Genomic DNA, 27,425 nt, shown 5'->3' on the forward strand with positions numbered 1-27,425 from the left:
CACAAACAATCGAAAACTATGGGGTAGATTAACACACTTGGGGGAGATATATATATATATATATGCAGGAGGAAGGCCCACACTACCTAAATCCTGGGCTAGTCAAGTTCATGTGTCCTGTCTGTCTGCCACAGGAGCCTTGTCCAATGATGGTGTCATTAAGATGCCAGAGTTGAGTTTGAGCAAGAGTACTCCCAGACTAGAAGGTAAGTGAGGCCGCTGACATACCTTAGCTCTATTACAGCGATGTAGCCAGCCTATAGCTGTAGCTTGCCAGTTAGCTGCGAAACTGCCATGCTTTCTAATTGCACCTCTTGGACAAAACACATGCAGAGCCAGAATGGGGACATACTAGGTGTCACCAGTGGATCATCAATGTCAGGCGTGCCCCAGCTGTCACCCACAGGTGTGTGCTCATAACTTGGTCTACGCATCCTTTTCTAGATCTAAGTAACACATTTTTGCTGTCATATATTCCATTTTCTACTTTTAGCATTTCAGGTTTCTAATTTACTGTCAGCATTTAGCATATATGATTAATTCTGCCCAGGCCTCATAGGCCATTTGCTTACTCACTGTTGGGACTTAACACAGACTACGAGATTCTCCTGTGGCATACAAACCACTTGCTAACTCACTATCTATGCTTTTACATTGCTTATGTAATGTATTTAATTTGCTTTTCTTGTCTTAATTTGCTTGCTTTTCATCCACTTAATTTGCTTTTCTTGTCTTCTTCAGCAGAATCAAATAATCTCAAATAATACAGCAAACTCATATTATGCAGTAGAATAGGAGGACTGATGGAAAACACAAAGTACAAAACACATTTTTGATGGCTTAGCCAATAATTAGTGCTTCTTTAAAAAGTGACACATGATTCATTTAGAAGAAATAAGACCTAATATTACTAGATCAGTAGGGTGACTATCATTAACATTAATTGGGTGTACATTTCAAAATAGCTAGTAGAGAATAACTTGAATGTTCCTGGCATAAAGAAAAGATAAATATTTAAATTGATGGATATTCCAGTTACCCTGATTTGATTATATGAATGTATCAAATTATTATTACTTTCACACCAACCTAATATGACATGTACATTGAATATACATATATCTGATATGTATCAATAAAAATGACTAAATAAGTAAAGATAAACGTCATAAAAAGGAAAAAGTGGTACATTATTGAAGATTCTTTTAATAAATTCAACTAAATCTCCTAATTATATTAATAACTTACGCATGCTTATTTTAGGACATTGGAAAATATAGAAAAGTATAAAGAAAAAAAACATTGTCCTTAATGCTACCAGCTGGTAACAATCAATGTCAACATTTTGGTATACTTTATTTTTTAGATCTTATTTTAATAGATATCTTTCCCCATCTGTTTAGGTTGTACATACATTTCTATATCCTTGCTGTCACAGGGCAAACCCCAAAATTGGGATTCAGCCTGGAAGGCCACCTGGGCTCTTGGCTTTACACAGGAAGGAATTCAAGAGCCGGCTGACAGGGTAAAGTGAAAGCAAGTTTATTAAGAAAGTAAAGTAATAAAAGGGTGGCTACTCCATAGGCAGAGCAGCCCCAGCGGCTGCTGGCTGGCTGTTTTTATGGCTATTTCTTGATTATATGCTAAATAACGGGTGCATTATTCATGGGTTTTCCAGGAAAGGGGAGGGGAATTCCTGCAACCGATGGTCTCCCTCCCTTTCACGCCATATAAGGTAACTTCTGGACATTGCTATGGCATTTGTAAACTGTCATGGCATTGGTGAGAGTGTCTTTTAGCATGCTAATGCATTATAATTAGCGAATAATGAGCAGTGAGGACTACTAGAGTTTCATTTGTAGCCATCTTGGCTTCAGCAGGTTTTGGCCGGCTCCTTTACGGCGTCCTGTTTCATCCGCAGGATCTTTGTGACCTGTATCTTGAGAAACCAGTCTTGCCAAACTCCTATCTTACGCCCTTTTTCCAAAATATTATATATGTATTGTATCTTCCTATCTTCACGTGTTTTCTTTTTTTTTTTTTTTAAATGGAGTCTTGCTCTATTACCCAGGCTGGAGTGCAATGGTGCAGTCTTGGCTTACTGCACCCTCTGCCTCCCAGTTTCAAGCAATTCTCCTGCCTCAGCCTCCTAAGTAGCTGGGATTACAGGCGCCTGCCACTGCACCCAGCTAATTTTTGTATTTTTAGTAGAGACAGGGTTTCACCATCACCAGGCTGGTCTTGAACTCCTGACCTCAAGTGATCCACCCGCCTCAGCCTCCCAAATTGCTGGGATTACAAGCATGAGCCACTGCACCTGACCACTTCACATATTTTCTATCTAGTGGGAGACTGCCTTTCCCTGGCACTGGCTGCAACCAATTATTATTTCAGAGAGATAGTTAACAACTGCCTGACCTTTGCCTGAAGGTTACATACAGGCTGACATTCCTGGGTGGCCTCTCCTGCTCTGTTCATGTCTGCCTAACTATGTACTCTAACAGAAAGACCTAGTAAGGGAAGGAGATTCTTTGCAGACTGTGAATGCCCCCCACAAGAGATGGCTTTGCAGGGCCATTTTAAAATATGTCAAAAAGTGTATTTTGGAGTAAAATATTTTGATTCCCTTCAGCACTGGCTATGTGTTCTGTGATGCTCTGCAAACATGTTTGGAATTTGGTAACTTATTGTTACAAAGAGTCTGTTATGTCAGTCTTGGGATCTCTATTTTAATGTTAATGCTGGTCAGTTATGCCTGAACTCCAAAGGGAGGAGGGTATCGTGAGGCGTGTCCCGTATGGCCTGAACTGGTTTTTCAGGTTTCTTTGGGTCCTCTTGGCCAAGTGGAGGATCTGTTCAGTCAGTTGAGGGACTTGGAATTCTATTTTTTGGTTTATAAGACCATGGTAATTTCTGTATTTAGTCAGCATTTAATCACTAAATCTTAATCTTAGTAGGCATTTTTTAAAATGCTGAACTAAAGTGAGATTTTCTCTTCCTTAAAAATCTGAGATTCTCATTCATTCTCTGATCAGTTCAGATGCAGTGCATGAAAAACTGTAAAGCTAGTATTACAGCTATTTTAGAATTTGTCTAGCAGGTTTTCCGGTCTTTACGGGAAAGCCACCCTTACCCTAAAAAAGAAAGAAAAACCATAAACCTGTGTGTGTGCTCCCTGGACCCTTCTTTTCTGTAAAACCTTACTCAAATCAGAGACAAGGACCTTCTTTTCTTGGCTAGTCCCTGCCCTGTCCTTTCTCTGAAATCCTTTAAGATGGCCAAGCTCTGTGGTCTCAACCAGGCAAATGCTTCAACAGAAGGGGAAGGGGATGCTCTTCACCCTTTCTCACTCTGTCGCCCAGGCTGAAGTGCAACGGCACGATCTTGGCTCACTGCACCCTCCGCCTCCCGGGTTCAAGCAATTCTCCTGCCTCAGCCTCCCAAGTAGCTGGGATTACAGGCACCTGCCACCAGCCTGGCTAATTTTTGTATTTTTTTTTTTTTTTTTTTGAGGCAGAGTCTCACTCTGTCGCCCGGGCTGGAGTGCAGTGGCCGGATCTCAGCTCACTGCAAGCTCCGCCTCCCGGGTTTACGCCATTCTCCTGCCTCAGTCTCCCAAGTAGCTGGGACTACAGGCGCCCGCCACTTCGCCCAGCTAGTTTTTGTATTTTTTAGTAGAGACGGGGTTTCACCGTGTTAGCCAGGATGGTCTCGATCTCCTGACCTCGTGATCCGCCCATCTCGGCCTCCCAAAGTGCTGGGATTACAGGCTTGAGCCACCGCGCCCGGCCAATTTTTGTATTTTTAGTAGAGACAGGGTTTCACCATGTTGGTCAGTCTGGTCTCGAACTCCTGACCTCAGGTAATCCGCCCTTCTTGGCCTCCCAAAGTGCTGGGATTACAGGCATGAGCCACTGCGCCCAGCCACTCTTCACCTTTTATTACCTTCCTTGAGCCAAAATAACTGTGCTGTGGCAACCAGCATTCAGCACCCTGCTACCTCATCTGAGGCAGGCCCAATGAAGGTTTCTCTGAAGGACTATTTTTTAATGAGGGAGGTTTTTTTCCTAAGACTTTGGCAATCATTGTGTTCCCCTTACTTACTTCCACAAGTGTGATTTACTTTTTACATAGCAGGATTCCCAGATCCTAAGAATGACTTAATAGCAATAGATAACTGTCACATATTGCTAATTCTATTTATTTCCCAAGAAAAAGAAAGAATTGTTAATGGTATGGTGTTCATTACTGGGGCTTCAGTCTTAAAAGGGGAATATAAACTTCGCAGGGCTGTGCACTGCACTGTATGTGAGGTCACACAGTCTGTGCCACCTTGTCAGGCTTCCTAAAGGAGCTCTCAACTTCCATCCACACACAAAGGCGTCCCCTGGGGGCCAGGCCCTGGGCAAGGCTAGCTGCCTCAGGAAGTTGCCCACACAGCCACAGGGCAGCAGATCTGCCTGGTAACTTGAACAACCACTAGCCCTCCCCGCTTGGTAGCCATACTTCTTATGTTACTGCCCCAGAAAGCAGAGCCCAAGGGCATCATCACTTCCATCTCTTAGGCTGGCACCATTGATACTGGTGGGCTGGGGTCATCCCCAGATACCGGTAGGACCTGGACTCAAGCCGATGTCCAGACTTTTGACACCAATTGTGAGAAGGAACTTGAGGATGAATCCAAACATCGTGAAAGTTGGGGGATTTATTTGCAAAACAAAAAGTACATACTCAAAAAAAGGAAGTGCAGGCATACTAAAGAGTGAGTTTGCCCTGTGGATTTGAGCTGCTACCTTTATGGGTTTCTTTAACCAAGGGGTGGAATATTCATGAAAATTCCTGGAAGAAGGTAGAAATTTCTCGGAACTGTGGTGCCACCCATTTTTACACCAAATATAGGTATTCCCAGAACTGTCACGAGGTGGTGGGTGTGTGATTGAGGATGTTAATGAGCATATAATGAGGTTCTAGGAGAAACCCAGGCCAAATCCGGCACCACGTTGCGTCCAGTCGGTCTTAGCCAACTTGGTCCATACCCTGGTTTTTCAGGATTTTATAAGCTCACAGCTTCTGCAGCTATTTCAAGTGTCCTTTTGCTAGTCATGTGAAACTGCCGCCTGGAATTCTCCACATCTCCTGCAACCACTTTGTATTATTCTTATCTTACCATGAGTGTGCTATAGCGGGTGAAATCCCTCCTATCGGCAAATGATTGACTGTTCTCCTTCCTCTCCAATACTGTTAGGAGATATGTGTTTTCTTTCTTAATTTTGACACATTATGGGATTCTGATATTTTGGTATTCTAAAGAGTTTAGTATTTTGCAGGTATTTTAATTTTAAAAAGTAGGCACTGCCTCTATCTTTACCTGATTTTATCTGAACCCAAATAGGTCTTATTGTTTCTAAGACAACTATTTTAATCGGTGTCTACGGTTTGTTGCATGCGATTGTTCAGTTTTGCATAAGTGAACCATGTTTTGATGACAGCCAACTCCTCTATGATGATCTCATTCAGCATTCGAGTCCAGGATAGTTTGCCACAGGTCTCGGCTCTCAGAGGATAACTGCATATGCATGAATCTCCTGCCTCATTGATTTAACGCCCTCAGAAGAAGTGCGGTGGGCCACTCTCTCTGCACACTTCTGCCCTGAGTGGGAGATGGGCCGGGCTCCAGGGAGAGGCTCTAGGAATGTGTTTTGATAGTTTCTTCCACAGTATGCATGGCCACAAAGTCAGCTCGGCAAGTTTTTAATTAAGTTTGGAGTTACATTACATACTTTGTTTATTAAATTTAAATCTATGGTAGTTTTAAAACTCATATGAAGAAGAATTTGTAATATTTTACATTCATGTACATCAGAAAGTGAGAAAAAAAAATTGAACTATGTTTTAAATTGAGTTTTATTTTCCCCCTGCCCTTGAGTCATTTTTAAGTATATACATGGTAGTGTGTGCATCATATTCATTCATAAAAGCACCGATGGTTGTAGGAGATCAGTGAGCTAAAGGACAGGCACATATCTCTTAAACTCATTCATATTGTCCAATAAATTAAATTCTTAAAGAAAAGAAAAAAGGCCTATTAACTGGAACACAAAAGCCCCCATCCCTGGTCCCAGGGCACCTTTCTCTAGTGTGATGTAATCCAAAGGAGAACTTATGGAGAAAAAAAAAATAGTTCTTGTTCTGTGTACACTCAAGAAAATTAGGAAAGATGAGAACAAAAAGAAAAAGGAAAGTCTCTTCTTTTTGGGTCATGGGTGGGGGTCACAGTCTTACCATGGTAGGAACTCACTCATTCAGTGGAAGAGGGAGCGGAATCCCCCCAACCCACCCCCACACACTCACACAGAGAAACAACGTTTCCGTTTCCAGATGATGACTTTATGTAAATCAGAGAAAGGCTCCATTGCCCTAGAACGCCTTCCTGCCACATGTGGAGAGGCATTGATTAACCCCCTGCAAAGCGATGCGTCCTGGGTGGACAGATGCCCAGGACCGTGCACAGTGGCCCAAGGAGAGGGTGGGACCTGCCTCTTGGCACAGAGCAATCGCTGCCTCTGCTAAATAAACTTCTACAGCTCCCCCAGCCCTGAACGATTTCTCCATTTTCTGAGCCCCTAAATCTGTATGAGGCACTGCTGCATGAAGAACAGGTGTGGCACATGGTAAGACAAGGATCAGCAGGACTCTGCCCACTGGGAGAGGAGCGGTAAGGTGAAGGGGATGTCAGTATGCTGGGCAGGTGGGGGCCTCTGACCAAGGGAGACCGCTTCCAGGACTGGTAACATAACTGTGGCCCCAGTGACAAAGGAAAATGCGGGACAGGTTGTGCAAAAATTATTAAGGATTTCAAGATGGCGACAGCAGAGCATTAAACCCAGCACAGGGTTCTCAGCAGAGGCGCTGGTTCACAGGCCCCTGGAGCCCGCACTGGTTCCCTGATTCCGGCACTGGGTCCCTGATTAAGTCAGCTGTGGCCGCCCCGTTCAGTCTGAGCAATGACAACCCAGGTCTTTCCTGCCATTGCCCCTAAGTCATCTTGACCCTCAACGCACACACTCCAACACCCTACACACACACACACCATAGTCACACACCCCACACACACGCAACCACACACATTCACACACTCACCCTACACATACCCACCATAGTCACACACCCCACACTCTCACACACACACACCCCCCACACTCACACACACCACACACATTCACACACTCACCCTACACATACCCCCCATAGTCACACACCCCACACTCACACACACCACACACATTCACACACTCACCCTACACATACCCACCATAGTCACACACCCCACACTCTCACACACACACACCCCACATTCACACACACCACACACATCCACACACTCACCCTATACACACTCAACCACCATAGTCGCACATCCCACAGTCTCTCACACACCCACTCACACTCACACACACCCACACACCACTGTTACACACCACACACATTTGCACACTCACCCTATACACCCCACCATAGTCGCACATCCCACAGTCTCACAAACCCACTCACACACACACCCCCACACACCACACATATTTGCATGCTCACCCTATACTCTGTCACACACACACACACCCTACATACACCTATCATAGTCATACACCCCCCCCACACACAAGCACATCCTACACACACCAGTCTTCTCTTACATACACTCATACTCACATTCACACACTCACCCACCCTAACACACCCACCGTAGTCACACACCCCACACTCTCTCCTACACTCACACACCATAGTCACACACCACACCACACTCACCCCACATTCACACTCCACACTCTTCTATCTCACACGCACCCTTCAGTTACACTCACTTACCACACACACCATACACACCCCACAGTCATACACACTCATTCACACACCATAGTTACACACCCCACACTCTATCTCACACACACACCCCACACACACACACCCCACACACACAATACAGATTTGCACACTCACCCCACACTCACACACACTATAGATTTGCACACTCTCTCACACACACTCCACACTCACGTGCACACACACATCCTCGCACACCCGCAGTCCTCCTGAGATCCCTTTGGGCTGGCCATGTTCTTCTCCCCAGAGAACTGGTGAAGTAGGAGGCACCCTCTCCAGCGTTCTCATCATCAAGAGCTAGCTGTCTATTGTTCCTCTGAAGGCTCTCATGGCGTGCTTCCTACCTTGTATTTGTTCAATAATGCTAAGCTAAACCATTTCCCTTCCCATTTCCAAAGCCTGGAATGACCTCAAATCCAATATAAGAGAGTGAAAATATCCTGCCTCCACACGGAGAACCCTCCAGACCCTCATTGCACACTGTCTCTCTCCACAGTTTTCTCCAGGCAAGCTGAGAGCTCCCACTCAGGGAACAGCCTCTCTGCTTCCCTTTTGCACGCCTGGTCTCTTATGATTACAGTTTGCCCACCTGTCTTTAGCTCTCCCTTCAACTTACGAGTTTTGCACTTTTAATGTTGACATTTAAAAAATGTGTTTCATAAGTCTAATCAGTATCAAAGTATATTATCTGTATTTACTTAAATATCGACATTTTACAATAAAGTTATCTGTGTAAGAATATATACGCTATGGAATCTGAATATTATAGACTTCAAGAGTTTCCATGATCAGTTTATAAAATACATGTAGGCCGGGCGCGGTGGCTCAAGCCTGTAATCCCAGCACTTTGGGAGGCCGAGACGGGCGGATCACGAGGTCAGGAGATCGAGACCATCCTGGCTAACATGGTGAAACCCCGTCTCTACTAAAAAAAATACAAAAAAAAAAAAAAAAACTAGCCGGACGTGGTGGCGGGCGCCTGTAGTCCCAGCTACTCGGGAGGCTGAGGCAGGAGAATGGCATGAACCCGGGAGGCAGAGCTTGCAGTGAGCTGAGATCCGGCCGCAGCACTCCAGACTAGGTGACAGAGCAAGACTCCATCTCAAAAAAAGCAATAAAAATAAAATAAAATACATGGAAAGCTTTTCATTAACAGCTGAATATTTACATTATTCTTTTCCCCCTGGAACTTACATTTCTATTTCACCAACCCCACTGCATTTTATCCTAATACAGTATATCCCTCTGACAGGAAGTCTTCCTCATCACTATGTCATATGTCCTGTCAACAAAAATAAGTACATACTGAGAATTACATTTTTTTAATTCTTTGTAAACAGTTTTTATATATGAGAAATATCTAGATTAATATATTTTACAGTTGTGATTCATACACAGTTGATCGCACATGTTATACATTTTTAGTAGAAAAAATACAGAATTTTATCTGAAATGTAGCTCTTACTGAGTAGGAAGGGGCTTTTATTTCTCTGGTGTTCCAGTACCCACGACTGAGGGCTATTTCCTGTTAAAATGAGACAGTTTTGGCATCAATTCTATATATATATATGTTTGGTTTGTTGTTGTGGTTGTTTTTTAATTTCACTGTTGTAAGTAGGGCAATTTTAAGATTTAATTCTGTTTGTATTTAGGGGCATGGTTATGGTAATAATCTGTGAATAAGTACATAGGAATAGAGGAAGTCACTAAGCGTCACTCAATTTTTTTTTTTTTTTTTTTGAGACGGAGTCTCGCTCTGTCACCCAGGCTGGAGTGCGGTGGCACGATCTCCACTCACTGCAAGCTCCGCCTCCCGGGTTCATGCCATTCTCCTGCCTCAGCCTCCCATGTAGCTGGGACTACAGGCACCCGCCACCACACCCGGCTAATTTTTGTATTTTTAGTAGAGACAGGGTTTCACCGTGTTAGTCAGGATGGTCTCGATATCCTGACCTCGTGATCCGCCCATCTCGGCCTCCCAAAGTGCTGGGATTACAGGCGTGAGCCACCGCGCCTGGCCGCGTCACTCAATTTTTATAACTCCTTCCAGGGCTCGTGCCAAAAATCACAAAAAATTATTTTTTAGGTCCTATTATCTGACAATTTGATTAGGTTCTCCTTTATTTTTTAAAAGTACTAGAAACCAGCTAACTTTCAAACAGATTTCATTGGCCCAAATTAGAGTCATTGTCTCAGTTTCTGGAACATCTACCAAAAAATGCTTTCCTAAATGACATTAATTATACTTATTTTATTACAGATACCTTCTATAATTGATTAATACTGTTAGAAAAAGTAAGATTGAAATATTGTTCAGTTAGTACACTTTTGTAATATGATGCAGTATTTTTAAATCTTCTTTTAAAATACTTTTGTCAAAAACTTGAGAATGGTAAATTTTGGCTCATTCATGTCACTCAATTAGTAAAATGGTCACCTTTTAACAAAATCTGCAAAGCCAGTCCTCTTCAGCAAATCCAGCAACCAAGTCAGATTTATTCTCTGTTGGGAAATCCTACCTCCCAATTATTTAGATTCAAACCCTTTGTGTTAATGTGTGTGCTGAGATGGCCATCCCACTTCTGAGGTTACCTTCTAAGATAAATACACAGGTGAGACAAAGAGCTTTGCCATGTTCTCTTGTCTGATGAAATAAAGCTCTTCTGCTGCCAATGTTTTGTCCTGGGCTCATTGCTCTGCTCTTATAGCCAGCTCTTGCAGGAGCAATTTGGCTTCAGCTGGGAAATAGAAGAAACAGGGTCTTCAAAACTTATTACCACTTCTGCCTCCCTGTTGGGTAGTAAGTCTTATTATCAAACATAGCAACATGGCCCAGCATGCTCACCTCTGACTCTGATTCCATGCTTTACCCTAAACAAAAATAGTTACAAAGCCAGCAAGATGAGAAACCTTACCAAAGTGCCTCGATGGAAGGAAGCTTCACAAGGACATGATCTCATTAACGCTTTCTTCATTTTCCAGAAGGTTTTTATTTCCAGAGTCTATGTAAGATTCACAGTAGCGAAGATACACCTCTGTTATTTTGAAACATGGAAGAAGGACATTTGTGATAGGGGAGGGGTGTGTGTGTGTGATCTAGCTTGAAGACCATGGACAGAAAGTAACAGACTTGCTCTAGGGTGGACTCAAATCCATCACACACTGGCCTTTGATGTTCCTTTTCATCAAAATGTCCCTTGACTGGCCTACCCGAGTCCCTCCTGCTCTCTGGGCATGGTGAATTAGAGGACACTCCAATGAAAGAGGCAGTCCCAGTCACAGAGCTCCAGAGAAGGGGGTTTGGAAGCTAGAAATGCTAGAAATGCAGACTTCTGAGTCTTTCTTCTAGAGTTGAGGCTGTGGAAGTCCATGAGCCTGTAGAGACAGGATGTACAGAGAATTACCTCTGTGCATGTTCATGGGGAAGCATGCTGTGTTAACACAAAAGGAGGAAGGATGGCCAGAAGTCAAATTGAGAATCCACACTCGATGGGATGCTACGGGGCTTTGTAAACCTATAATATTTTTAGGGTAATGATGATAAGAAAAACAGTAATGGAACAGCCAGTGTTAATTCATCTTTACATTCCCCACGGTAGATTTGTGACATAAGGTACACCAGTGGTAAAGCTGAGGTTTTCTTCACAATTCCACTTTCCAAGTCTTTTTCCTGCACAAAGTCACCAAAGAAAATCAGCAATTCTCCTAAACTCTAGACTAGGGAATTTTGGTCAGAGAATTTGTCTTGCAATGACTTATGTCCAGAGAATGGTCTTGTGTGGAGAGAAATATCTACACTGAATTCTTACAACTAAATGAAAAACTTACATGCTTGAAGATTTCATTAACATTAGGGCATTGGCCAGGCGTGGTGGCTCATGCCTGTAATCCCAGCACTTTGGCAGGCCAAAGCGGGTGGATCACAACGTCAGGAAATCGAGACCGTCCTAGCTAACACGGTGAAACCCGTCTCTACTAAACAAACTACAAAAAATTAGCCGGGCATGGTGGCAGGCGCCTGTAGTCTCAGCTACTCTGGAGGCTGAGGCAGGAGAATGGCGTGAACCCAGGCGGAGCTTGCAGTGAACCAAGATCACACCACTACACTCCAGCCTGGGCGACAGAGCAAGGCTCCGTCTCAAAAAAAAAAAAAAAAAAAAAAAAAACATTAGAACATAAAAGCAAAAAGAAAAATGCCTAAATGTTCAAGTATAGATAAAGGACTGACTAAAATAATGGTTCATGTGAAATGAGTATGACTTATGACCCTGGGGTACAATCAAAGTCCATTTTATCTGTGAGAGCTTCAGAGACATTCATAACAAGGAGCCTTCTGTGTAAAGAGGTTACTTGATAATAATAAAAATAATACTTAGCCAACACTGAACTACATGATGCTCCAGATACTGTTTTGAGCACTTACTCATTTAATCCTCAGAGTACCCCTATGAAATACAAGTAGATGGGAAAGTCAAGGGCTACGGAGGTTGACTAACTTGCTGAAGGATACCTAGCTAGTCAGTGGCAGAGCCAGAATTTGAACACAGAGTCTTGTACTAGTGTCTGCACGATGCACACTGTCCTGTCCCAACAGGTTTCTTATTTGTTTTGGTCAAGATCTGTACTTCATAGGATTTCTCTCTCATCAAAAAATTGTGTGTGCAGGTTTTGGGCACTAAAAACATGACATCAATAATGACAATAATTACAAAACCAAAAAGAAAAGTATCCTTCCTTTTCCATATTATTTTCCACATTCATATGCATACGTAATTATTATAAGATTATAAACGTAAAATTTTTCTCCTTGCCTTTTCTTTTTTTTTGGAAACAGAGTCTCACTCTGTCCCCCAGGCTAGAGTGCAGTGGTGCAGTCTTGGCTCACTGCAACCTCTGCCTTCCGGGTTCAAGCGATTCTCCTGCCTCAGCCTCCTGAATAGCTGGGATTACAGATTACAGGTGCCCGCCACCACACCTGGCTAATTTTTGTATTTTTAGTAGAGATGGGGTTTCGCCATATTGGCCAGGATGGTCTTGAACCCCTGACCTCAAATGATCCACCCGCCTCAGCCTCCCAAAGTGCTGGGATTACAGGCATTAGCCACCGCTCCCGGCCAAGCCACATCACTTTTTAATGGGTAATTGTGTATTGTCATCAGTAACATATCACCAAGTATTATTGTATTTTAATGTTATAATCCTTTTGCAGTTGTATACCCCACTTTCTTAAATTATATGTATTTAATAGCTGACAATTCTTGCTATTATGTAATATCTTGTATTCACTATGTTTAGATGTATATTGCTGAAAAAAGCACAAATTGAATTATAAATGGACTGTCTTTGTCTTACCTGAATAATTTATTTTGAACTTGTAATAACAAATGAATTGTTGCTTAGCAAGAATGCTGATTGTGACATTTAGCTCCAGATATCAATAATTCGTGCAGTTCTTGGCAGATTATGGTTAGAGATCTTATACCTCAGCACCATAATAAATAAATATTTTTGCCTTCTTCAACAGTAGGTGTCAAAGCAGCTAATTTTGTTGCTCCATCATTGTGTTAGTTCATTCTTATGCTGAGAAAATTTCAAAAGAAAGCTTGAAACTGAAGACCATTTTACATGACTCATGTGAAGTTTGTTGAATAAACAGAACAAACCCATGGCAGTGAAATCACTCCATGATTAGTTGGCGGTAGAGTTTGTTCAAGAAACCCTAAGTCATTTTCTTGGTGCACTCATTTGTCCAGCACTGTATTTTTTGCAAGATGGCATTTAAAGGATGCAACTCACTATCAGAGTGCAAATTAAGTGAAAAAAAATCTTATGTTCATTTATTCATTATGTAAATATCTACTGAGCACCTTGACTCTGCTGATGGCCAATTATACAAGACAGGCATGACCCTGCCCTCATGGAACTTTTGGCCCCAGCTTGGAATTGTCAAAGAAACACAAAGCTGGACACTAGTTAAGGAGACAAGACAGATTCTAGTCAGTACTACTGCAGTAAGGAAGAGACTTCAGTGAAACCTCAGCTTAGTTCCCCTGAGACAAAGGTGGTATGTGCTAAAGGAAAGGGACTAAAGGAAGGTAAGGGGGTAGTCTATGGGTTTAGGCCATCTGGGTTTGTTAACTGATGCTTACCTGGAGGAGAAACAAAAGTCTCTATCTTTAGGACAGGGACATAGTTTTGCCAACTAGATCAAGGGCCCACAAAGTTAGGATCTTACTCTCCCTCAGGAACTGGGAGACAAGAGAGCTATCTTACTGAAAGTTTGCATTTTGAAGAGATGGCTCCCACATACTTGATAGGACATTTCTGGGTGATAGAAGGTTTCTATCTCAAAGGGGCACAGAAAGAATATATAATTGCAAGCTTTCTAAAGTAAATGTTCTAAGAAAAGTGAGCTCAGAGGCCTATCATCAGGTGTTGTCTGAAACAAACAGTAATTTTTTTTTTTGAGACGGAGTCTCGCACTGTCGCACAGGCTGGAGTGCAGTGGTGCAATCTTGGCTCACTGCAACCTTCACTTCCTGGATTCAAGAGATTCTCCTGCCTCAGCCTCCCAAGTAGCTGGAATTACAGGCGCCTGCCACCATGCCCAGCTAATTTTTTGTATTTTTAGTAGAGACTGGGTTTCACTATGTTGGCCAGGCTGGTCTCAAACTCCTGACCTTGTGATCTGCCTGCCTCAGCCTCCCAAACAAACAATAAATTCTTTTGGCAGCATTGAGTTTTCTCAGGCAGGCATTTTAAGGGGGCTGGAATTGTCATCCTAGGAACACAGCCTGGAACTGATAGGAACTATGCTGGTGTTTATTCAAGACTTTTCCTGTAGTGGGGTGGATGAAATCACCTACGCTGCAAGTCATAGTTCTTCTAGGCCAAGGTCAAGGCCTGCTTGAGAATTCTGAATAGAGTCTGGTCAAGGAGAGTCTTTGTCCCAACACTGGCAGTTAAAACAAAGCTCATTGTGTCTGCAGTAAGAATGTCGTGCAGGTTGTACACTCCACAGCATGCCTGGCCATGTGCAGTGGTCTCGTGACCACAGCTGCTTCAGCTGTTCAGAAAATTTCTAATTGGTTCTCCTCAGTTTCATCCTGGTCAGTGGACAAGGTCCCTTCTTCTGTCCTACCCCTACCCAAGGTCTTCAGGTCCCTTACTGTCATTTCAGGGCAAGATGATGGGGGAGTTATAAGTGCCCAGGGCTCTTGGATGATTTGTGGTCCACAGGGCAGGGGGCTGGGGGCCTCCTACACTGAGCACAGCTGGGCCCCATCTTCCTTCCAGCCTTTCCTTTAGCCCTCCAAGGAGAAGGTCTTTGTTATCCCTCCCCATCCAGGACACCCTCTCTCCCCTGCCACTTCCTCCCCCTGGACACTAAAATTCTCCACAAGCAGACATCATCTGGCGCTCAGGCTGTGGCTCTCTTTCTCCTCTTTGTTTCCTCTTTGCATTGGACTAGGGGAGAAAACCCATCTTTTGGAACCGGAGAGCAAGTTAATGTACAGCGGAAACACATGAATTAATACTTTTAGATGAGCCTCCACCATGTGCACTCACAAGGGAGCATTTTAAGAGTTCTGATGGTGGAGTTCCGAGAGCTCTGGGAACAGACACCAGGAACACAGCAGCCGATCTGCCACGGAGTCAAGAGGATCTTCCAGGAGGCTCTGTCATTCTGTAAATCAAGGGGTTAGGAAGACAGGGGAGAGGACAGGGAAATGGGGTGTGAAGATAAGCGTTGGCCAAAAAGGTGTACCATGCTTTTTTTTTTTTTTGGTCTTTTATTTTTTGTCTCTTCTGCTCTCCATTGGATCAAATACGTTTTGTTTTATAGATTTCTTTCCTCCCCTTAGTCCCCCATTGACTTGGAAGTAACGTGTTCTACTTCAATTCTTTAGTGGTTAACTTTCATTTTTTAAGAGGCATAATTAACTTTATGAACCCTGAAGCTCATTAATCTCTGTATTGTACTCTAACACCACAAAAGCCTTGCAATGCCCAGCTTCCCTCCCCAACCTCCCATACTTGGGGCTGCTTTTATTTCCTTCTTTTTGTAAACTTCCAGGTCTGGTCATTTATCATTATTTTTACACTCAATTCATATTTAAGTGAATCAAAGTGTTTGCCAGTTTCATCTCTTCAGATGGTTTCTTAAATCCAACTCACTTCTAGGTTCAGTATTCTTTGTGCTGAAATAATCTTTAAGCTATTTAGAATGAAAAACTCTCTCGGTCTTTGTTATAGCTGAGTTAACCCTTATTCTTGAAAGACAGACTTGCTAAATATATAATTCTAGGATAGCTGTTGTATTTTCACGTGGCACTTTGAATATATTATTGCATTATCTTCCGAAGTCCTTTGCTGCTTTGTAAAAAGGTGCTTTTGTCTAATTGCCATTACTTTTTAAAATTTTATTTTTTTATTTTTGAGACAGAGTCTCGCTGTGTCACCCAGACTGGAGCCAGTGGTACGATCTCAGCTCACCGCAACCTCCGCCTCCCAGGTTCAAGCAATTATCCTGCCTCAGCCTACAGAGTAGCTGGGATTACAGGTGCATGCCACCATGCCCGGCTAATTTTTGTATTTTTAGTAGAGACAGGGTTTCACCTTGTAGGCCAGGCTAGTCTCAAACTCTTGACCTCAAGTGATCCGCCCGCCTCAGCCCCCAAAGTGCTGGGATTACAGGCGTGAGCCACTGTGCCCCGCCTAAAATTCTATTTTTAAATTGACAAATAATATTGTACATATTCATGGTGTACAAAGTGATGGATAGTGATGCAATCAAGGTAATTAGCATATTTGCTAGCTCAAACATTCATCATTTCTTTGTCTTGGAAACATTCAATACCCTCCTTCTATTTAATAGCTATTTGAAACTATATATTACTGTTAACTGTAGTCATCTTACCATAATATAGAACCTAGAACTGATCCCTCTTGTCTAGCTGAAATTTTATATCCTTTAACATACCTCTCCCTATCCTTCCCTCACCATTCCCTTGTCAGCTTCTAGTATCCTCTGCTCTACTTTTAACCTCTATGAGATCAACAGTTTTAGTTTCCAGGTATGAATGAGAACATGTGGTGTATAACTTTCTATTCCTGGCTTATTGTACTTTTAAAAACATGGAATGCTTCACAGTTTGGCATGTCGTCTCATGGGGGAGCCATGCTTATCTTCTCTCACTGTTCCAATTCTGACAGGTGTGTTGCAGAAATGAACCCTGACATTACTTTTGAGATAATCTTTCTTCTCCTGGTAATTAAAGTAGTTGTCTTTTTATGGTCTGCAGATTTACTAAGCTGTACCTATGTGTAGATTTATTTAATTTATTCAGATTAGGAGTTGTGGTGCTGCCTCAGTTAGAAATTCCATATTTCTTTATATCTGGAAACTTCACCATCATCCCTTCAAACATCCCTCCTCTCCCATATTCTTTTTCTGTTTCTGGAACTCCTGTTAATAGATAATGGACATTTTCATTTCTCTTCCCTATTATTGAAACCCTCATATTTTCCAGATCTTCATGTGACATCTGAGTGATTTTCTCAAATCTTTTCTCCAATAGACTAACTCTCTGAAGTCTGCTCTTTCAACCTTCTATTGATTTCTCTATTTCAATGGCTAGACGTTTCATTGTAGAATTCCTTTGCTTCTTTTGCAAATCAACTTGGTCTTTTCCCGCAGGGTCCTGTTACTGTCTTATGACTCCCATATCTTCCTTTACCTTGAAACAATGAAAGGTGACATTCTTATTTTAAGTGTTCTCTTGGGCTGTTGTATTATCCTGAGTTATTGGGGTTAAAGTCTCCTGGTGTTTCACCTGCTGCCTCTCCTGGCGGTTTTCTATCACTGAGAGTCCCTGGGGTCTGGGCCTGGCAGTATCTCCAGGGCACAGCTCACATTAACCTCTTCTGGGCCTCGTAGGATTCAGCAGTTTAGGGTAATGTGTGTCTCTTTACTACCCACACAGTGTGAGTTCTGGCTTCATTCTCATTGGGGGTTTGGGTCTAGGACATGCTCCTCTTAGGCAATTCCTATCCCTCTTGGCCTCTCTGGAGCCACCGCTTCCTAGGGCTGGTGGGCAGTGCTGTTTCTTTCCACTGAAGCAACAAGCCAGCCCTCCGAGGTGTCTGGTTTCCAGCATGTAACTGGGGGTCTGGATTCATCTCCTTGCAAGAGCATCAGAAGCCACACACTCCTGGAGACTGAGGCCCAGGTCTGTCTCTGAAATACCTGTGCCTACCTCTGGCTTCCATTTTAGCCAAGTCGCCTTGGCTTTTAGATTTTGCTTCATTTCTGGTACCTCTTTTGATATTGAACTTGGATATATGCACAAAGCATTACCTCTTATTTAGCATTTTTATGTATTTGAGGCAGTTAGAAGTGGGAGGCGGGCAGCCTTTCACGCCAGCTCCGCTTGCCCTGTGGCGTGAGGCCCCAAATTGTTTTATGAAGCCAGCATAACAGTGGCATCAGACCCACTGAGCCCCTCACAGTCTTGCCCATGATTGCCATCGTGGTGAATGGTTTCCAGACAAGACCAGATATGGCACACTGGCCCCCTGAAGACCCACGCTCCCCTGTCGCCTGTCACTCCTGCTGATCAGAACCAGAGCTGATGATGCCTCGCAGGCAAGTGTCCTCGGCCAGGGCCTGCGGGCGTGTGACACTCTCCAGGCACCAGGCATCACTCTGCTTCCTGAGCCGCTCACTCTGGATCTGGTTCTCTGCTTTTTTCAGGCCAGTGACTATTATTTTATTTCTCACGGGTATCTTGGGGGCTCCTGTCTCCTCTGTAAAGCACTGTCAAATTTACAAAGGAGCTTCTCTCTCTCTCCTGTCTTGAAAACATTAGAATTTGCAAGAAGGAGCCTCCTTGCCCATTTTTTTCTCTGTGAAAAAAGTTTCAATTGGGAGTGATTGTGCAGCCAGGCTACAACTGGGTAAGATTTGATGGAGACGTACAGACGCGAAGCCAGGAGTATCAATGTCTTTCCACAAGTCTGCTGGAAAGGAGAAAAGAAAATTGGTTATTTGAGTGAAAGGAATGTGGAGAAGAGTGGACATATCTGAATGCCGGCAGGAAGGAGCTGAAACAAAATGAGAGGCGGGCATTCCAGAAGAGGGAAGGGAGCATTAATACAGCAAGTCATGAGACGGGCTGGGCACTGGCATTCACTCCGAGGTCATCTGCCGTGCCCGGTCCCACAGCGTCTTTACTTAAGGTGAGGTACTCAGTATGTCAGAGCGGAACTTTAACCAAAGGAACACAGCCACCACTCCGAACTTTGGGCTCTTCTCCAAAGCAAAGATCGGACAGAGTTGAGAGAAACTTAAAATCAGCTGCTCTTAATGGTTTTAAGTCAAGAGCCGGGGACTAGCAGTTTTCTGGCCTGAGTGTACCCAGCCATATGTGGGGTGTGAGTGCAAGCAGGGCCTTCCTTCCCACAGAAGGATCTCTGCAGCCTGTCCCACTGCCTGGATGGGGAGACCTTGCTGACCAAGGACTATTTTAATGGGAGGGGATTCATAGAAGTTGATGTGTCTATTATCACTGCCCAAAAAGAACTTATTGTGGTGACAGGTATTGAAAAGGTGCATTGTGATGAGGTGAGAAGAGGAAAACTTTCAGAGTGTGAGGCCCTGGGTGGCTCTGGTAGAACATGATTTAAGAGGGGCTCAGGTCATCCTGAGACAGGATTTTTGCATGCCGGGGCCACTGATAGAAGATTCAAGAAGGGTCAATTAGAAGAGAGTGTGTGTGTGTGTGTGTGTGTGTGTGTGTGTGTGTGTGTGATATTGTTACCAGGGGGTCCTTGCTCTCAGAGCTCCCAAGATGGTGGTGGGCCACTTCCAAGATGGCGGCAAGCTTCATATTCTCTGACCAGGGTTTTTGGCCTCACAGACTCCAAGGAATGGAATCGTGGGCCATGTGGTAAGTGTTATAGCTCTATTAAAAGCCATGGGTCACAGAAGAGAACCATGGAACCCAGCGACTAGTGTTAAACTCAATTAGGAGGAACCCGGGCACTTAGCCGAGCAGGAACAATGGCAAGCCTTTGGCCCAATCCAGAGCGGGCAATGGGCGCCTCCCTGGATCAGGAGCACAGCAGACACCCTGCCTGATCCGGAGGGGTGGAAGTCAGTGGTTGGTCTGCGAGGGTGGCAAACAGCAGTGGTGGACGGCGAGCAAAAGCTCAGCTGGAACGGTAACAAACACGGACCAGAAGAGTGTGCAGTTGCAAAATTTAATAGAGTGAAAACAGAGTTCCCATACCAAGGAAGGGGACCCAAAGAAGGTAGCCATTGCTGGCTGGAATGCCTGGGTTTATATCCTGATCATTGTCGGTCCAGCTGTGCTCTCAGGCGGTAGATGGTTGGCTATTTCTTTACCTCCTGGTTTTGCCTAATTAGCATTTTAGTGAGCTCTCTCTACTACCTGATTGGTCAGGTGTGAGCTGAGTTGCAAGTCCCCTGTTTAAAGGTGGATGCGGTCACCTTCCCAGTTAGGCTTAGGGATTCTTAGTCGGCCTAGGAAATCCAGCTAGTCCTGTCTCTCAGTATAGAGGCAGGTAGGCTAGATATCAGGATAAAAAATCCAACCTTTACCGTTTTGTGTAAATAAAACTGCTTTTGGCTTATTCAGGCAGTTCCCATTGTTTAAGTTCCATCCGACACATCACCTTTCTCCTCTGTGAATGAATGAACCGGTTCTGTAAGTGTCCAAGTGTGAATGCTCCCTGTGGGCACTGTGTGGGTGCTGGGGATGCAGGGAGAGTTAGGATTGATCATCTCTGTCCTCAGGGAACTCACAGTCTCAGGACAGTGTCCTCCCACCAGAGGACATGATTCCCAGGGGTAAAAGACTTTCCAAGGGGCACTCAAGCATGGAGATTCTATGGAATCCTGTACTCAAAACCTCAACTTATATCTATTCTTTTCTAAAATTGACCTGCTAGAATAAACCTGTGTTCATAATAACCCTTCATAAAAGGGGGCGTTCCCCCTTGCCTCCCTCAAATTTTGCCTGTGCATTACCCACAGGGCATAAAACTTTGAGGATATTTAACAAAGGGAAAACCTTTTTCAAAATAATAAATCAAGGCTTAATAAACCCTTTCAGCTTCCCTTCTGTTTCTGCCTTATACAGCTCAGTTAAGAATAAAGGGTGGTGTTAGAAGGGGATGCTTTGTCCTGAGTGTTTGTGATGTTGGGAATTCTTCAGACGTATGGTATGTGGAGTAATGACAAGTTTCATTTTAATGACTTTGCCTCTGCCTATCTACTGTGCAAGGAGTTCTTAAGGGAGACTTACTAGAGAACAAGGCAAAGAGAGCACTGTAAGAAAGACTGAATATTGGAAACAAACCCTACCCATATTTAAATGTAAGCATTTCTTTACACCTGTCCTCAGCACTCATCCCTCAGCTAAGAGAACTGTCTCTTGAAAGAGATTTTTGCTATTAATTCTTGTAAACACAGTTGTGATGTTTCCTGAACTATCAACATTTTCAAGGCCATTAAATGAAATGCATGAATAAAACTTTTACCCAATCTCTCTCAGATTAGGATTGTGTTATTAATTAAGGTAGTCAAAATCTGGTTTATCAAATCAGATCATACGCTCTTTATTTATAGTCATTTGCCATCTTATAAGACATTCAATAATTTTTTCCTACCATTAATACAAAACAAAATTATGTACTAACTGCTAGACTGGTAATTTTTAGCAAAACATTCTTTTCACTTTTTAAAATATATAAATTCTGTTACAATTATGTTTAACAAGACTATTGGAATTATTTCTGGTATTTATACATGAGACTCATTTAACTGTCCCTCAAAACCAAATCATATGCACACAATTACAGAAGGGAAGCCAAGGCTATTATGCTGCACTCTTCTTAAGTAGCTGGTAATTTTAGCTGCAAATTACATTGCACTATAGCAAATTAAGTAATGAGAATGATTTATTATCTTGTTTATAGGACTTACTTTAAAATGGATAAATATATTAGATCTTCATTATTTTATCTTACTGGAATGTCTTAGTACTCTAACTTACAAATTGCATCTTTTACTTTATTTCCAGTCATATTTCTAATATTCTTTAAAGTGTACATTAACACATATATCTGGATTTTAAAATGAAGTCAGACATTTTTCTGAAAAAAATCTTATTTGGCTAATTGGTTTGACAAAGAGGACTGGCTTTGCCATTTATATTATATGGTAGATATTTTCCACAAATAAAACAACTAAATCTGTAGCTCTAAGATTATGACAAAAGTATATTTAAAGCATGCTAAGATTAAATCATTTTATTACAATATTATATCAGTAAAAAGGTAATGAAATTAGTAATATATCAATTTTCTTGCCTTTTATGAGTTAATCAATGTACTTCTCAGTGAAAGAATAGCAGGTGTAATTATCGAGCACCTGATAAGGCGTGGTCAGTCTTTTTTATATACTTCCCAGAAAGTGCATTACTCTGGGACTGGGTAACAAATCTTGCCCCAAGTGAGGTGTTTTCAAGTTCTTTATGTTCATCAAACTGAAGCAGGACTGACTTGATTGAGTTATTGACTTGTAAATCATTAAAGATGATTTCATGATAAGAGATTTTTATCATAAATGACATGTGCTTATTTTGTTTGGATCAACTGTATACTACTGGTGATAACTCTAACAATACTAATTGATTACTCAACCTGGAAGAAATGGTTTAACACTTAGAGCTGGGGATCATAAGAATTTTTTTTTTTTTTTTTTTGAGATGGAGTCTCGCTCTGTTGCCCAGCCTGGAGTGCAGTGGCGTGATGTTGGCTCACTGCAAGATCCGCCTCCTGGGTTCACGCCATTCTCCTGCCTCAGCCTCCTGAGTAGCTGGGACTACAGGCACCTGCCACCATGCCCAGCTAATTTTTTGTATTTTTAGTAGAGACGGGGTTTCACCGTGGCATGTTAGCCAGGATGGTCTTGGTCTCCTGACCTCGTGATCCACCCGCCTCAGCCTCCAAAAGTGCTGGGATTACAGGCGTGAGCCACCACGCCCAGCCAAGAATTTTTTTTTATTAAATTTAAATCTTTATACATATTTTTATCAGAGAAAAGAATGATATAATTAATAAAAGAGTTCACATCATAAATAACTATAGCATTAGGATGAAATCATGTTGGGGACTTAGAATGGGAATATGATTGCAGTGAGAAAAACAAAAAGTATAAAGTTTCCTTCCATGTGATCAAATCAGTATGCATTTTTTCAGGAAATAAACATTTCATCAGGATTTTGGAATTTATTATATTAGACCTTTAGAGACCTTTATTTTAATTCTTTAAAAGCTGTTTTCCCTACTGGTGGCAGTTCTAATCTTCTCTATTACTGGTATTGTTTACTTGCTTTTCCCTTCTAGTTTTTCTTTTCTAATTGAAATACACATATGTATTTCTATAGTTTTTCTAGTTTTTCCATATATATTCTCTCTAATCTTTATAGTTAGTTTTCATTTTTTCAAATACATTTTTTCTGTTTTTATATGTGGATGTACATACATGTAAATTAGAGAAAATAAAGCAAATAAACAAGATTAGAAATGTGAAAGGAGATTATAACTGTCCTTGATAGGGAAAACAGCTTTTAAAGAATAAAAGAATGCCATCTAAAGGACTAGAGTAATAAATATCATGATAAAGAACTTAGGAAATAATACATTCAAATATATATTCAAATAACTTTTCTGAGTAATAAATATAAAAAACTAGACAAACTAGAGTTTCATGTGTGTGTCTATGTATATACATCTATATATCCTTGTCAAAAAATAGCTGCTTAATTTAGATGGCAACGCTACTTTCCCCTGCCCCTGTTTTGTTTTGTTTTGTTTTGTTGTTATTTTTCTGTGGTGGTGGTGGTGATTGTTGGTATGTCAGTCAGGATCCAATCAGGAAATTATGGTGAACTCAAGGTGGCTAGTTTAAGGAGTATTTCATAAAAGGACTCTTGACCAAGGCATGGGCAGAGCACAGGAGACGGCAAGGTGGCTGGGCAGGCATGAGCAGACGCAGGTGGGCATGGGCACTAGCCCAGAAGGAGGAGGAGCCCCCAGAGAGGGGCCAGCTCACAGCCTACAGTGAGGGAACCGTGTGGGGGCATGCTCTGACCTTTACTCCTCCCTCCTTCCAGTCTTCTGTGTGTTCCACATTGGCTGAACCCAACTGGGAGGCAGCGAGTGAGGGAGCTCATGAATGCCTCCTCCCACTCAGCCTCCCAGGACCCAGGGCAGGAAGAGCAAAGAGGGACAGAAGAGTCAGGTGCAAGGTAGCCTACACATTTGGGTATTTATTCACTTACTCTTCCTGCTCTCCTTGGGTTTGCTTTGCTCTTTTTATCCTGATTTTAAGAAATGTAAGGATTGAATTCTCAGGTTCTTGATTTACATTCTTCTTGTTTTATAACAATAGCAACTAAACTATACAATGTTTAATTACCAGTGACTGTATAGGCACCGCCTAGTCAGAATGCACACTGCCTTTGGGACTCCTGGAGAGCCCTTGCTGTGCCCGCATTAACCCTTTAGCTGCTGCACCTTGCAAGGGTCAGTTGTCCCGAGAGAGGCTGAAAGCAGTGCTGTTTTCCAATCCTCACAGAAGTGTTGCCCTGTCCTAACGTGGGTCAGCATGGCTGACCCAGCCAATGCTGGCTAGATGGCAATCCTATGTAATGCTATGGATTCCACTATTGCACATAATTTTATTTGTATTCCTTTTGTGGCATTCTCATTGTCTTTCATTTCTGAGCAGTATGTAATTGCGATTTAAAATTCCTTTTTAACCAAAGGTTAATTTGTTAACAAATGGTTAAGGTATTTTTAAACTTCAAACTTGTATTATTAATACAATATCTATCCTAGTTGCTTTGCAGTCAGAAAATGTTATCACCACTCTTTATGCATTTCATAATTAATCAAGGTTTTCTTTGAGGCCCTTGTATAATCAATTTTTGGTAAATGGTCCATGGATATTAGAAAACAAAGTCTATTCTTTGATTGTTAAGATCTTGAAAGACATCTACTTAACTGATATTATTTAAATCAGAGTCCCTGTATACTGTTATATTTTATCGAATTTATGTGTCAAATACTGAAGGAGTTAGGTCAACATCCTCTGCCACGTCTGTGCCTCCCTCTGTAGCTCTGTTCTGGTTACTGCTGTGTCTCCGAGGATATATAGGGCCAGTGTTCAGAGACCAGGCAGAGGAATGGGACAGACAGAGACCACTGTAGTTTCTTCAAACTGTCTGACCCCATGACAGAGAGATGTTGTACAGTTTATGGAAGTAGTCTCTGGCCCTGAGTCAGGGAGAAGACAGAACAGGAAGTCATATGAGTCTGTCATTTTATATAGTCTTTGTTTTATAAGATGAAAGCTGAGTCTGGTGAGATGAAGCAGGTTTGTCTTTTTTTTTTGAGATGGAGTCTTGCTCTGTGACCCAGGCTGGAGTGCAGTTGTGTGATCTGGGCTCACTGCAACCTTCATCTTCCAGGTTCAAGCGATTCATCAGCCTCAGCCTCAGCCTCCTGAGTAGCTGAGACTCAGGTGCATACCACCATGCCCAGCTAATTTTTGTATTTTTAGGAGAGACGAGCTTTCATCATATTGGCCAGGCTGGTCTCGAACTCCTGACCTCGTGATCCACCCACCTCAGCCTCCCAAAGTGCTGGGATTACAGGCATGAGCCACCGCGCCCAGCTGAAGCAGGTTTTTAGTGCCTTAAAGGTTTCTGCTGTGGCAGAAGGCAGTCTGTCCACCTTAGCCATCAGCACCATTGAGTTTTTCTCTTTCATGGATCATGGTAAGCTGAAGATGTTGCCTGGTACTGCTCCCCAGATGCTGTGTTAGCCCTACGGAAAAAGGTCTCCACTAGCCCATACCCTGCTTCCCTTTGGCAGTGTGGCAAATGCAGTGTAATTTTATGTATGTATGTATGTATGTATGTATGTATGTATGTATGTATTCTGAGAGTCTTGCTCTTTCCCCCCAGGCTGGAGTACAGTGATGTGATCTCAGCTCACTGTAACCTCTGCCTCCCAGGTTCAAGTGATTCTCCTGCTTCAGCCTCCTAAGTAGTTGGGATTACAGGCGCCCACCATCATGCCTGGCTAATTTTTGTATTTTTAGTAAAGGCGGGGTTTCACCATGTTACCCAGGCTGGCTTGAACCCCTGGCCTCCAGTGATCCTCCCACCTCAGCCTCCTAAAGTGCTGGGATTACAGGTGTGAGCCACCGCTCCCGGCTGCAGTGTAATCTGAAAGCATCCTTGCACCAGAGGGACCAGTTCTCAAGGGTTCTGCGGCTCACAGTCTGGTCATAGTGGCAGCATTAGAGTGCTTTCCAACACCATTTTAATAGCTCCTTCTCTGATCACACTCTCCTGTTTGGGTCCCATCCCCAAGCCAGGCACACATTTTAATGACAGCAACTTATTACCAAGTACATAAAAAAGGAAGCCCTTTATCTAATAAAATTTTTTAATACTGGAATAAATGTAAACACTCACTTACCTTTCTCATATCTTCATATTTTGCTGTATAGACACTTTATGCTTGAGTTCTGACCCTGAGCCCACTACTGTAAATTAAAATTGAGTCTCAGTTAGCTATGTAAAATACACTTTGGGTTCCAGCTAAATGAAGTCCCTTTCTGGGAATACAGATAAGAAATAAAAAACATGTTTCTCTCTACTTTAAGTGCATGAGTTCTGGTAACTAGGGTAGGTGTTGGATTATAGTTGACTGTCTATATCAAATTAAAGAGAGATGCTTTTGCTGCTTTTCATCTGTAGATGAATTGGGGTACCCTTGAAAGCAGGGAATGTCTCACTCCCTCCAGAATCACTGATTGCAAGGAAGTGAAACCTACTTGAGCTAATTTCAAATGACCATAAAAGGGGGAAAAGGAGAGAAGGAACAGTGTAATAAGATTATACAGCAGACAGCTTCACTTGCAAAATGATGAGGGGCTTAGGCGTCTCTCCTTTTCTCTTTCTGAACTATATCCTATTTCTTGGCCATGTCCTTACACAGCTCTTGGCGTACGGTTTGGAGGACTTCACAGAATTTACACCTACCACTCTTGTCTTTTAGAATTATCAGGAAAGGAACTATTTTTGGTCTCTGAGCAGCTAATTAATTAGCTCCTTTGGGTGCCATGACCATCTCTGGCCCAAGAGCAGTGTTCTCTAGCACAAGCCTGGCCACCAGCACCCAATCCTTCTGGCGCTGGAGAGTTCAGGATTTCCTGGAAGAAAAGCCGCCCAGGGAGGCTTGTGGGGTCCACTAGACGGAATGGGGGCATAGCACCAGCTAGGTATTAGGAAGAGTTTTAGATTCCCCTTTGGAGGAGAGCTGTGTAAATGGCCCAACAAAGTCTGTGTCAAAAAGGATTTTGAAGCTTTAGAAACAGAATTTTGTAGGTGAAAACTGATAGTTCATCTTGTATTTTTAACTTAAAAAATCAATACCAC

General features: G+C 42.7%; 1 protein-coding gene and 2 non-coding genes across 4 annotated transcripts in view; 2 read left to right on the forward strand and 1 right to left on the reverse strand.

Annotated features, from left to right (window-relative positions):
- HECW1 (HECT, C2 and WW domain containing E3 ubiquitin protein ligase 1) overlaps positions 1–27,425 on the forward strand; it is a 461,143-nt gene that overhangs the window by 78,481 nt on the left and 355,237 nt on the right. The gene's annotated exons all lie outside the window — the stretch shown is intronic.
- Positions 3,067–3,128, forward strand: LOC115898452. Its single transcript, XR_004058186.1, has one exon. It is a non-coding gene; the product is annotated as a U7 small nuclear RNA (small nuclear RNA).
- Positions 17,014–17,118, reverse strand: LOC115898447. The gene has a single exon (XR_004058181.1). It is a non-coding gene; the product is annotated as a U6 spliceosomal RNA (small nuclear RNA).

The sequence above is a fragment of the Rhinopithecus roxellana genome, chromosome 6 (assembly GCF_007565055.1).
Source record: "Rhinopithecus roxellana isolate Shanxi Qingling chromosome 6, ASM756505v1, whole genome shotgun sequence".
Classification (NCBI taxonomy): domain Eukaryota; kingdom Metazoa; phylum Chordata; class Mammalia; order Primates; family Cercopithecidae; genus Rhinopithecus; species Rhinopithecus roxellana.